This window comes from Rattus rattus, chromosome 1, assembly GCF_011064425.1.
Source record: "Rattus rattus isolate New Zealand chromosome 1, Rrattus_CSIRO_v1, whole genome shotgun sequence".
In the NCBI taxonomy this organism is placed as follows: domain Eukaryota; kingdom Metazoa; phylum Chordata; class Mammalia; order Rodentia; family Muridae; genus Rattus; species Rattus rattus.
In genome coordinates this window covers 105,379,043-105,393,520 of record NC_046154.1, presented here as the reverse complement: position 1 = coordinate 105,393,520, position 14,478 = coordinate 105,379,043, and positions in this window count along the sequence as shown.

The following is a 14,478-nucleotide window of genomic DNA, read 5'->3' as shown; positions in this document are numbered from 1 at the left end:
TATATAGTTTTAAAGAGGCATGTACACTTATCTCTTGTTCTCACTTTAAATAAATAATTTCATATCATCCTGAGTGAGGTAACCCAAACACAAAAGAACAGACACAGTATGCACTCACTGATAAACAGATATTAGCCCAAAAGCTTGGGTAACCAAGATAAAATTCACAAACCATATGAAGCTCAAAAAGAAGGAAGACCAAAGTGTAGATGCTTCAGACCTTCTTAGAAGAGGGAACAAAAGTACTTACAGGAAAAATACAGACATCATGTGGAACAGAGACTGAAAGGCCATCTAGAGACTGCCCCACATGGCAATACATCCCATAAACATACTGCCACAAAATCAGACAATATTGCAGATGCCAAGAAGTGCATGACAGGAATTCTGATATAGCTTTCTGCTGAGAGGCTCTTCTAGAGCCTTACAAATTAGAGGCTGATGATCTCAGACAACCATTGAACTGAGAACAGGGTCCCCAGTGGAGGAGTTAGAGAAAGGACTGAAGTAGCTGAAGGGGTTTGCAACTCCATAAGAAGATCACAATATCAACCAGCCAGGTCCCCTCCCCCTCAGAATTCCCAGGGACTAAATCACCATACCAAGAAAACACAGGGACAGACCTATGGTTCTACCCACATATGTGGCAGAGGATGCCCTTGCACATCAATGGGAAAAGAGCTCCTTGGTCCTGTCAAGGTTCAATGTCCCTCCCAGGGTAGGGGAATGTCAGGGTGGGGAGGTGGGAGGGAGTAGGTTGGTGGGTGAGGGAGCAACTTCATAGAAGCAGGTGGGCATGGGGTGGGATAGTAGGTTTATGGAGGGGAAACTGAAAAATGGGATAAGATTTAAAAAGTAAACAAATCAATGCAATTTTTGAAAAGAGGATTTGACACCCCCCCAAAAAAAACTATTTACAGGTTTTTTAAATTCTTTTTTAAAAAGATTTATTCATTTTTATTATATATAAGTCGCTGTAGCTGTCTTCAGACACACCAGATGAGGCCATCAGGTTTCATGACAGATGTTTGTGACCCATCATGTGGTTGCTGGGAATTGAACTCAGGACCTCTGGAAGAACAGCTGGTGTTCTTAACTGCTGAGCCCTTTCTTCAGTCCAACATACAAGTTTTAATTAATTAAATCAATTCAATTTTTCCAAATAAAAATAAATCTATATTTACTTTGAAAAATATTGAAAAGGGAAAGTAGAGGCTTACTCTTTTGAAATAAAAATTATTGGAATTTAGAGCTAAAACTATCACAATGTATAAATTATATTTAAGCTAATACATATATATTTTGCTTAATATTTATTGCTATTATGGATTTTATGTCTATGAACAAGTATAAATTTTTTAAGGGTTTGATGTTTTAAAATAATTCCAGCTTTAGTAGATTTCTTGACTATCCTCAAAGAATCCTGCATACTGTTTTCTAAAAATTAACCTTTGCTTCAAAACTATTCCTTAATTATTTGTTTTATATCTCTAACTGACCAAAAGATTCTAACATCTTCTTGATGTAATGAGTCAGTATTTAGAACACACAAAAATCATTGAGAATTCAAAGAACAAGGTAATGATATTAATGAGGACTGCATTACATTTTGTTATATTTTACATCAGAGTATTAGAACACAAGCTTAACTTCCCCTGTGGTGTAGCTTTTGGGGGTGATAAGACTAACGAGCTTAATTTCTAACTCTTACTGTGAAACTAGAATATACAAAGTAACAAGGCATTTATGTTTGTTAAAATATGTGTAAATGGTGGCCTCTTCTGCAGGACATTGTAGCCTTTATAAGGTAGTATGATTCAAATAAGGGATGTTTAATTTATAACAGGGATAAAATACTCCAAAAGATTTATGTATGAAATGATTAATCATAATTAAACAGATTACAATAGGAAAGAAATATACTGCTGGCATTCTAATTCCAGCATTGAATGTTGTGTTTTTAATGTAATAGAATTATAATTTTAATGACTGTTATTAAATGTTGGCTTAGGAAACAGATTTTGTCTAAATCATGGATAAACATAGGTAAGGAGCAGTCTACTGAAGAGCAGGTATTATGGCCAATATGGGGTTAGTTCAAAGGATTTGAGAGAATGGAATTATGAAGAAGTAGCTTGTTCCTTTATTTTCAATAATTCTTGAGGGTTGTAATGACCTCAAGTAGCAAGGCACACTGGAGATACATAAATGCTGATGCAGCCAGGACAAGAAATTATAAACACTGTTTTACATCTAGAATTGCTATATATTAGTTTCTATGACAAAACGTCAATTGTTAGATATTTGAAGTGATAACAGTTTTATATTACTATCTCAAGTTTACTGAAAGATAGCATACTGATATTTATAATAGTTTACTGATATTTTAAAATGTTGAACAGCAAAAGTAACCCAGAATTATAACCAAAATAAAAGTCTTTACTCTTCATGACAACATATATGGTAATAATATCACATATATTTTTTAAAGAGAGAATTACTGCACAAATTAGAATGAGGGTGTCAGTATTTAGTGCAACTAGAAACAGAACAAAATATTATAAAGGACATGTAGTATTTTCAGAAAAGTCTAGGACTTTCCCTACAATTATAAGGAAGACACTCAAAGATTTAGCTCTCAAAATTAAGGAAATAATAAGAAGTGGAAAAATATTCAATAGAACTTTTCTAGGGTATACAAATGCACCTTGAACAAAACATTATTGCTGTTATATAATATATACCTTAGAGAATATTGCATAAATAAAGGTATATTAGGAAGCCTTTAACAGCTTGTGATCCCTAGGAAGACTTTTTTTTAAGGTATTTAAATTTGTTAATCCTCAGAAATCTTCTCTGGGTACATGTTTAACAGCAGTACAGGACATCACATGTGTATTCATAGGTCAAGACGATAACTATTGGTCTAAAAAGAGGTATTCATCAATTTCTATGCATCCATGACTTCTTGAATTTCCTGACCTTTTCTGTTGACACATAAATCATGTAAGAATTTACAACTCAGGAAGCATAAGCTGAGTTGGACCTTGAGAGATGGGTTCTGTCAAGATGGTTTGAAATTAGCAATGCCTAAGTGCGTATTTATTTTAGTATGGTATTTTTATTTTACCACACAGTAGGAACAGAACAAACAAGAGCTTATGCTTCTCTCTCTCTCTCTCTCTCTCTCTCTCTCTCTCTCTCTCTCTCTCTCTCTCTGTGTGTGTGTGTGTGTGTGTGTGTGTGTGTGTGTGTGTTTGTTCTGATATATAAACTCTGTATTAGTCATGGCTGGCAGTGTGAACAACACTGAAATCAGAGGAAGCTGGGAGAAGAAATTTTAGAAGAAAATACAGAGAACTATAGCTTTCTAAAGAGTCTTCTACTTTTATGAAGGTGAGAAACTTAACACATTCATTTATTCATGTATTATAATTCAGAAACTGCAAGTGAAGGAAAAGTGATAAAATTATGTGTTTTTGAAGGCACTTTGTTGGCTAATAGTCCAGATAATGATTTGAATGATTAGTCAAAATGATAGGATTGTTTGAAAAAAAAAAACAAGATTGAAAACAGTCTTTGTTAGTGCTGTACATCAGATGCACCATTTTATGCCAATTATCATGTGAAAAATCAATGAGACCCCTTGGAGAGAACATAAGGAATTTATATACTTGATTAGCTCAATGCAAAGTACACCTAGGTATATGCTTGAATGTATAGCTAAGTCGATTTGCTAAGAATCCATAATTATAAGCAATTTTACTCATTTTTTGAAAGACAGTAGGTTATAGTACTTTTGGTTTTGCATTTATAGTTTTAATTTTTCATGGTCGTTTGTTGTCCAAAAATCAGTGAATAAAATAAAACAAGGTATTTTCAGAAGGAGAAGGAAGTATTAAAGAGGCAGACTCACAAGAAATTTACATTGTCAAATCACTCTTTTCTAGTAGTTATTATTCTAGCAACTTCTAAAAAAACACATTTGGAGAACAAAACATAATGTTTATAGGATTTGACTCTATGTATTAGGTATCTACTGAGGGACTTGGAATGTGTTTCATGTTGATTAAGGATGAAATATATTGTTTCAGTAAAAATCAACACATCAGAGATGGAAGACGACTATAAGATATTTTTCCTGTTAATTTTTTAAAATCATGATAAACAGAAGGAATAACCTTGAAAAAAGTTTCAATTAAAATATTATGTTAATAGCAAATGATATCAATAAAAATTCTATTACATAATATGAACACCGGGAAAATTAGTTAAAATGTTCACTTTTTTGTTGAGCTGTGAATTTTGGATGATGAATATAGTATTTTTTTTTGCAATCATTAAATGAGGAAAAGTCAATAAAATAATCATTTTTAATATTAATTTTTGAGCAGGCAGTATATTGATACTTTATCTTTGTATTTTTTCATGTAATCAAGTATTTTCTTTATGGTTAATTTAAAAATGTACATGTTTTCAATTTAGTACTTTGATATTAAACTTTGAAAACATTTTATTGTATTTTTAAAAATATTCCTATAAATTCTTAGAGAACTTTATTCAGTGCATAATTTTTTTCTCCATCTTTATTAACTTGGATATTTCTTATTTACCTTTCAAATGTTATTCCATTTCCTGGTTTCCAGGCCAACATCCCCTTAACCCCTCCTCCTCCCCTTCTATATGGGTGTTCCCCTCCCCATACTCCCCCCATTACCGCCCTCCCCCCAACAATCACATTCTCTGGGGGGTTCAGTCTTGGCAGTACCAAGGGCTTACCCTTCCACTGGTGCCCTTACTAGGCTATTCATTGCAACCTATGCAGTTGGAGCCCAGGGTCAGTCCATGTATAGTCTTTGGGTAGTGGCTTAGTCCCTCAATGCATATTTATAATATTCTCCATTCTTCCATCTATTATACCAACTTTCAGTTTTGTCCCTCAACCTCCAACAAGTCAAGTTTGGCCAACTGGTACACAGCGGGTTACTACCCTTGTGTCTAATCAACATATTAGAGCTTATATCCTTAAAGAAAATGTATCAGTAAATGTTAACGTTAATGCTCCTTCAGCTAGTGGGATTAAGCTCAAATTTTTGCATTATGTTTTATGATTTGTCAGCCTTTAGTACATACATGGAATTGTCTGATTGTGTCTGGAAATTACCATTATCTTGATGTTGTATACCATTTATGGCTCTTGTGATCTTTCTGACTTCTCTTCCAGTGAAGAAATATGCATTTTTGAGAGAGGTTTGTGATGTTTATATTTCTCTAAGGGAAGAGTACTCTATTATGTTTTATTTACTATATGTTGAAGGTTTGAGGGTTTCTGCAAAGAAAAGCATCAGAGCACTAAACCTATATCCATAGGTATAGTAAGTCACAAGGATTTATTTTAATACTGTATGCATTTAGTAGAATAACATCATAAGATTATTTTCTAGACTTTATGACATATCTAGCCACAGTACATGGGTCCCATTATCAGTGTCATTCCATGAAGACTGCCTTAGATCTAAATATGAAGTATTTCGTTACCACCCATAGTTTAATTTCACTATTATACTGGTAAGAATTTTGTCTCAGGAAATTCACAGTTTAAAGGATTCAGAGATAGTTGATAAGGGGGATTATGATGTCTTCTAGTTATGTGATTATCAACTTACTGTACCAGTGTGTGTGTGCGTGTGTGTGTGTGTGTGTGTGTGTGTGTGTGTGTGTGTGTTAAAGAAGGAAACTAATGATCAAGTTATACTTCATTCTTTCCACAGGTTTCCTAAATTGTTAAATATATCTGAAATTCATCATGTGTTTACCTCTGAATTAGGTCCCTGAAAATATCCATACAGAGCACAAACAAGAACTCCTGGAATATCTGTGCTCATGGCTCAGAAGACAGAAGAAAGCTTCTTTCCTCAACTTCCTCTTTTTCCTGGTTTACTAATTTCTGTCTTTGTCTCTCTGTCACTGTCTATCTCTGAGGTGGTGGTGGTGAGTGTGTGTGTGTGTGTGTGTGTGTGCGTGTGTGTGTGTGTTGTTTTTCTTTGTTTTGTGATTTTGATTTTGTTGCTTTGATAGTATATCTTGCTGTGCTGTCTAGTCTTAAAACTTGTGTGATGATCTTGGTTTTCTACATTAACCTTTATCTACTCTCTTTCTTTAACACATAATACTACTCATAACCACTTGACATTAATGGAGAAATTTTTAATGCTCCATTGTTAAGAAAATCATTAATCTTTACCTATGATTACTTTGAAAAGATAATTTTTAATTTTTTTCAACACTTAAGCTCTCAAAGCATAAACTTAGTTACTTTTCTTCAAATCTGGACATATTTACATACAAATTTTATTTTGCTTTCTTGTGCAGAGGTCAATATGAAATTAATATTCATAAAGTAACTACAGAATGGGACTAAATGCAAGAAATTTATTAATTACTCATGTCAAGATGACATCATAACAATATACTTATAATAAAGTATTTATGATTATACTTTACCTTTTAAAAGAAAATCAGAGGCTGCTTTATTATCATTATCAAAGGACCAGCCATAATTTGGAAGGAATGCTGTTGCTGATACAATAACTTCAGAACACCTTGAGAGCAAATTAGACTCTCAAGTGGTTCCAATTACATAATGCTGAATAACTGAGAAAGATGATGCTGCTTGAGACTCAGACCTCTCACTCACTTCATGTTCTTGACAAGTCCTCAGCTTTCTTGATGGAGGCTTTAACTAGTGTAAAAAAAAATACAGACTTAACACACATAAAGAAATTTTAGAGAAACAGACACTTTTCTAAAACATGAAATGAAGGCATTATATTTTATAACACTTTACACATAATTTTATTGTTTTAATAATGAAAGAACAATGTGTTTTTACTCTTTTTTGTAATTAAATCATAAAGATTAAATTTCTTCATTTTTTATGAAATATTTTTATTAAATATATAAAAGTCTTTAAAATGGTATATAAACACAAAAGATAGCAGATGGCAGGTGAAACATAAAAGGAATTACGTAATTGGATTTCAGGTATTGAGTAGGTATTGAGCTGCAGTCCATATGGATATTAAAAATATGTTCAAAACACTTAAACATACATGTAAAATATTAATAATCATGTCTTTCAACAATATCTTAAAATTATTAGATCATTTTAAAAAACTATTATTCTATATTATTTAAAATGTATTTCCTCTTTAAAACATTTTTCATTTCTATTTAGTTTATATTTAGTAAAAATATACTTCATTAATATCTGTCATAAGAGTGAAACTCAGATTTCTCCACTGGAGCATTCTAGGGTTATCATCCACAGTTCAGGGTAGGTTGCATAAGCAGAAGTAGTTTGCACAAAGTCAACTGAAATTTTTGTACACTTTTGTATCAATTTATTTTCCTATTTTTTATTGTCTTTTTATAGGTTTGTTTTGATCTTTGTTTTTTGTTCTATTTTTTGTTGGTTTGTATTTTGTTTTGTTTCCTGAGTGACAGAAGAGAGAGAGCATGAAGTTTGATGAATAGGGAGGTAGGAAAAATTGAGAAGGATTAGGAAGGAGAAAGAACATGATAAAATATGTTGTATAGAAACTTTTAAATACATTTGGGAAAATATTTTGTTTTTTAGTAGGTTAGCTATAATTCCTCACTTAATTGACTTTATACCAAGTGCTGATATGCAATGATAATTTTAAAAATGGAGTTCAAATGTTATAACATGTTTCTGAATAGAACATTTAAGGCAATGATTTATTCCATGTTTTTTATACTTACATATGTTTGACTAATTTTTTTTACCATAGTTGTTTCTTTATAGTGTATATTTTCCCACTTGTTTATTATTTGTACATGTAAATAGCTTCTTTTTCCATGATATGGGAAAATCAATAACAGTATAAAAAGCAGAAAACAACTGAGGAGAATTTCTACAAGGAAATTAAGAAGAGTTAACAGAATATGAGGTTTTGAAAAAGTAATTTTTTTTAATTTTCAATTCACATCCCTTATCTAGTCAAATGGCATAATGATCATTGTTACTAAAGGAGAGCTAATTTCAATGAAGAATAACTTAATTTTATGTTGAAAATATTAAAGCATAAAGTTATAATTATTGCAGAAAATTATGTCTTTCAGAACTACGAAAAAGAGATATAAAGAATTATAGAAATCTTAGCACAGAACAGAAAAAAGCTACAACTCAAGTTTGGAGCAAGCAGACACTGTACCTGCAATTATATCAGCAAACAAGGCCATCATAATCTAAAAATCTTACCTCTACAGAAGATTGTCTGAGTTATATGCTGGGTTTGGTTTCAGGACTAGTTTAAAAAGTTCAAAATACAACCAGCTGGCCTGATTCCTCACCAGAATGCAGATGTGATATTTTGTTTTCTGATGGAAACAGAATCTTAAAGAACAAGAGGGCCATTGTGAATATAGGCAAAAAAAAAAAAAAAAAAAGGCCTGCCTCTTCATCTCCCTTCCCTCTCGCCAGATTCATCCTTCTGCCAACTTCTACTAATAGATATCAACTTAGGCCCCAGAGAAATGGGAATTGTGTTTACAGCCACTCCCCAAGTCTACTGAAACAGAACGCACAGGCTTCTAGTGAAGAGACATACTTTAGCTTGTCTTTACTTTATTCTAATTACTTTACTTTGTTTAAAAAAAATTAATGGACCAGTTCACAGATATTTCTCTGTAGTTATAAAAGGTTTCAAACAGGGTTTGAAAGTTGAGTGAGAAAAAAACTGGTTCACCTAGGAACTTTGACTTACTTTAGTATATGTTTACTAAACAGATTTACTCAAACCCAGGCAAATGTGAAGAGTAATTTAAAAGTATATGCAAAATATAGAGATGAGTATTACATAATCATTTTCTATTCTATAATATTTGTTCCTAAAATTAATGCATTGCCACCGGAGTCAACTTCCTGAACAGAAGAGTAGCACAGGCACTAATATCGACAATTATTAAATAGAACTTCATGCAACTGAGAAGCCCTTTAAGGCCAAAAAATTGTCTGTAGGGCAATATAGCAGCCTGCAAAATGGGAAAATATCTTCACCAACTCTACATGTGACAAAGAATTACTTTCCAAATATATGATGGATGTAAGACGCTATTAACAAATAATCCAATACAATGGTGTGTATGTCTAAATAGAGAATTCTCAGTAGAGGAATCTATTTTTTATTATTTATTTAATTTTATTTTTTAATTATTCACTTTACAGCCCTCTCACAGCCCTCTTTAAATAGCTGAAAGCACTTAAAAGAAATGTTTAGCATTCCAGGTGGTCAGCAAAATGCCAATCAAAACAATTCCATCTTGGATCTGTCAGAATGGCTAAGATCAAAAACTCAAATGATAGCTAATGTTGGTGAGGACGTAGATAAAGGAGAAGACTCCCTCTTTGGGAGTACAGAAATTACAGCAACTTTGGAGATGAAGATTGTGGTTTCTCACAAAGATGGGAATCAATTTACCTCAAGATCCTACTGTACCACTACTGGTCATATACCTATAGGACACTATATCCTATCACAAGGATACCTACTCAAATATAGCATCTGAACTTGTAATAGCCCAAAACTGGAAACCATCAGGGTTATCTCAACAGAAGAACTAATAATGGTGTACATTTGCAAAATGGAATATTACTCAGCTGTTAAAAATAACATCATGGAGTTTTTAAGTAAGTGGATAGAACTAGGAAATATCATCCTAAATGAGGTAAACTAGACCCAAAATATGAGCACAGTTTGTATTCATGTTTAAGTGGGTATTAGCTGTAAAGGATAAACTTTCTACCAGTCAGAGAACCATAGCAATCAAGTAGACAGGTGGATTCACATAAGTCTCCCGGTGAAGATGAAATAAAATAGATAACATATAAAGACTGGGAATTGGTAGGGATTAGAATAAAAGGGATTAGATTGTGAGAAAATGAAACAAGAGAGCACTTGGAGAGACAACTGGAATTGGAGGGCAATAAAAGAAGGAGCAAGAAACATATTACAGTGAAAACTTACAGGAATTTGCCTGCAATGGTGACTCTAAATAAGACTAATACTGAGCAATATGGACCCTGAACAGGCCATATTCTGTAACCAGGTAAGACTTTTACTGACAGAATTGGGACACCAACACAGCCACAAAACTTCTGATCACAAATTTCTCTGGCAAACAAGATGTGCTGGGGTGAAGTTGGCTCAGAAATTGTGAGAGTGGCCAAACAATGACTGGTCCTGCTTGAAAACTATGGCACTAGAGGGAGACCACCCCTGATACAACCTATATGGCTGGGAGCCAAAAACCCAAAATTGAACCAAACAAGACCTTCAAGTTAAAAATTCCCCAATGACATTCAGAGAAAGGAGACCAGCATAATACTCATCAGAGATTTTCATCCAGTGTTTGATGGAAACAGGCAGAAACTCAGAGCCAAACCCTGGGCAGAGCTTGGGAAATCTTGCAAAACTGGAAGCACTGATGGAAAGAAGGGGTCAAAGATATCAAAAAACCCATAGAACCAAATATCTTAGGCTTATAGGCTATCTCTGTTACTTATCCATTATTCAGGGAACTTGCATGGTTCAGACCTAGGCCCTGTGCATATGTTATGGGTGTGTACCTTGATGTACTTCACAGCCTCATAAAAGTGGGGACAGGGGCCATTCCTGACTCTTTTGGCTGCTTTTGGGACCCCTTTCCTCCTACTGGGTTGCCTCACAGAGTCTTATGAGGGGTGATTACTAGTCTTATTCCAACTTGCTATGCCATGTTAGTTTATACATGGCACACCTGCATATTTTTGAAGAGACAGGGAGGCAGAGTGGGTAGGAATGGGGATTAATAAAGGAGGATGGAAAACTACACTCCAGATGTAATATATGAGAGAATTATAAATAAATAAATTAATTTTTAAAAGACCCATCGTACATGATTACTCTTATCTGAGGATTCTGTATCCCAAAACTTACATTTTAATGGCCTGGTCAGATGTCACTGATGTGTTCTGAACTGCACTAGATTCCTCCTCATATTAGTCAATTATAAAGAAATCTCTTGATATCGTACCCAAATACTGTGTTCAGTTCATTGCTGCTTTCTGTCAATGTTCTCTCATATTTTCAGTCTATAAGCTGTCACGATTAAATTTCTTGTGTTTGTGTAGTGTATATAAGTTGAATGTATGAGGACACAAACTTTGTGCATGCATATGTGTGTGAGTGTGTGTGTGTGTGTGTGTGTGTGTTATATTGTAGTATCAGTGGTGCATTGTGGTATGTAAAAAAATGGTGTGGATATATATATATATATATATATATATATGTGTGTGTGTGTGTGTGTTATATTGTAGTATCAGTGGTGCATTGTGGTATGTAAAAAAATGGTGTGGATATATATATATATATATATATATATATATATATATATATATAAATATATGCGTGTGTGTGTGTGTGTGTGTGTGTGTGTGTATTTTTGTATGATGTGCTACATGAGTTTGGTGCAGGATCTGTAATGTTAGAGTGTAGGTAACATGTCATAGAATGTATTGTATGAAGTGTGTGTTTTCTATGTGGTAAGTGGTATGGTGTGTGAAAGTTCTTTGTGTGTGTCTGTATGTGTGTGTGTGTGTGTGTGTGTGTGTGTGTGTGTCTTGTCAGAGTCGTGGGGCTATGTTCAGGGGTGTAGTTGAACACAAATTACTGAATCTATTTTAATAACACATTTCATTTGTACTTACAATGACCAAAGACTCTACCACATAGAGCATTTGTTTTAAAAGAATTGTTAATTTTGCTAAAATTACAAGAAAATTAACATCTAGTTATGCTTAACTTTTTGAGTATTAGTTGTAGGAACTGGACAACACATAATGTTTAGACCTCAACATAGTAACTCAATATAATTATTGATAATGCTATTTAGCTTGATAGTCATATATTTGGTAGATATATGTATATATATGTATATATATATATATATATATATATATATATATATATATATATGACAAAATACCAATTCATGTGGAATGTGGACTACATATATAATTTTATACACTCATTCTAACTTCAATAAAATTGAAATGACAAAATAACCTAATTTAAGGAATTAAAATTGTCTATAGCTTGCTTGGATGGTAAGTAATATATTTTGGTAAATGTAATTATAACAATTTAAAAAAAGTAGTAATGAAAGGTAAAGCCTATAGCAATGGAAATACGGAAAAAAGAAGTGATTAAAAGAAAAACAGGCAAACAAACTTTTAAAAAAAACAAAGAAATCAGGAAGGAATAGACTGTAGAAAGAGAGAAGAATATGGATAGAGAATAAGAGGAAGATTCTTTCTGCAGGGAGGCAGCAATGATCATTGAATATCTTAGTTAACAACACAACAGTTGTGTCATGTTGATAGCCAAAACAAATTTAAAATGAAATTTCCCTGAATTAAGCTTACAAAATATTTAATTTTATTTTATATTAAATGAAAAGCATTATTTGAATTCTTTTTTGGATTTTCACTTTTAGATCATTCAACATGTATCCATGCTCTTTGTATTGGATATTTGTGTCTATACATTTCAAATGTTGTCTCCTTTCCCGGATGCAAAAACCTACCCCTCCTGCCTCCCCACCCTGATATTACAGTACACTGAGGAGATCAAGCCTGGGCAGGACAAAGGACTTCTCCTATGTTTGGCACCCAACAAGGTCATCTTCTACTACATATGCAGCTGGAGCCATGGATCTGTTCATGTGTAGTCTTTGGATGGTAGTTTACTCACTGAGAGCTCTGGTTTATTGGCATTGTAGTTCTTATTGCAGTGGCAAACCCCTTCAACTCTTTCAATCCTTTCTCTAACTCCTCCAGTTAGGGACCCTCTTCTCAATTCAATGGTTGTCTGCTAGCATTCGCCTCTGTATTTGTTATGCTCTGGCAGAGCCTCTCAGGAGACAGCTATATCAGGCCCCTGTCAGCATGCACTTCTTAGCATCAGCAATACTGTGTGGGTTTGGTGGCTATATGTGGGCTGTATTCCCAGGTGGGACAGTCTCTGAATCGTCTCTCCTTCAGTCTCTGCTAGGAATATTTTCTCCATATCCCCTCGTATGAAATTTTTTGTTCTCCATTTTAAGAAGGATTGAAGCATGCCCACTTTGGTCGTCCTTCTTCTTGAGCATCATGTCATCCTGGATTGTATCTTGGGTAATTCAAGCTTTTGGGCTAATAACCACTTATCAGTGACTGCATAACATGTGTTGTTGTTGTTGTTGTTGTTGTTGTTGTTGTTGTTGTTGTTGTTGTGTGTGTGAGAGAGAGAGATTGGGTTACCTCATTTGGGATGATATCTTCTATTTCCATCTATATGCTTTTGAATTTCATGAAGCAATTTTTAATAGCTGAGTAGTACTCCATTGTGCAGATACACCATATTTTCTGTATCCATTCCTCTGTTGAAGGACAACTTGGTTCTTTCTAGCTTTGTCCTATTATAAATAAGTCTGCTATGAACACAATAGAGTATTTGTCCTTGTTATATGTTAGAGCATTTTTGGGTCTACGTCCAGGAGTGGTATAGCTGGGTCCTCAGGTAGCACTAAGTCCAGTTTTCTGAGGAACCTCCAGAATGATTTCCAGAGCATTTGTATCAGCTTTCACACACCAAAAATGGAGGAGTGTTCCCCTTTCTCCACCTCCTTGCCAGCATCTGTTGTCACCTGAGTTTTTGATCTTAACTATTCTGAAAGGTATAAGATGGAATTGCAGGCTTGTTTTGATTTGCATTTCCCTGATGATTAAGGATGTTGAACGTTTCTTTAGGTATCTCACAGACATTCAATATTCCTCAGCTGAGAATTCTTTGTTTAGCTCTGTACCATATTTTTATAGGGTTATTTGAATCTCTGGAGTCTACGTCTTCAGTTCCTTGTATATATTGGATATTACCCCACAATCTAATGTAGGATTGGTAAAGATCTATTCCCAATCTGCTGCTTCCCATTTTTCCTAATAACAGTATCCTTTGCCTTACTGAATCACATCTAAGGAGGATGATAGATGACTTTAAGTAAAACATATATGACTCCCTTAAGGAAAAACAGGACAATACAGGTAAACAAGTAGAAGCCTTTAAGAGGAAACACAAAAATCCCTTAAAGAATTAGGTCCAAACAAAATAAAACATTTAAAGGAACAGAAGAATATCATCCAGGATCTAAAAATGGAAATATACACAATAAAGAAATCACAAAGGGAGACAACCTTGGTGATAGAAAACTTAGGAAAGAGATCAAGAGTCATAGATGGTAGCATCACGAACAGAATACAAGAGATAGAAGAGAGAATCTCAGGGGCAGAAGATAACATAGAAAACATTGGCTCAACCTCCAAAATATGTACAGCACAAAATTCTCCTAACCTAAAACATCCAGGAAATTCAGGACACA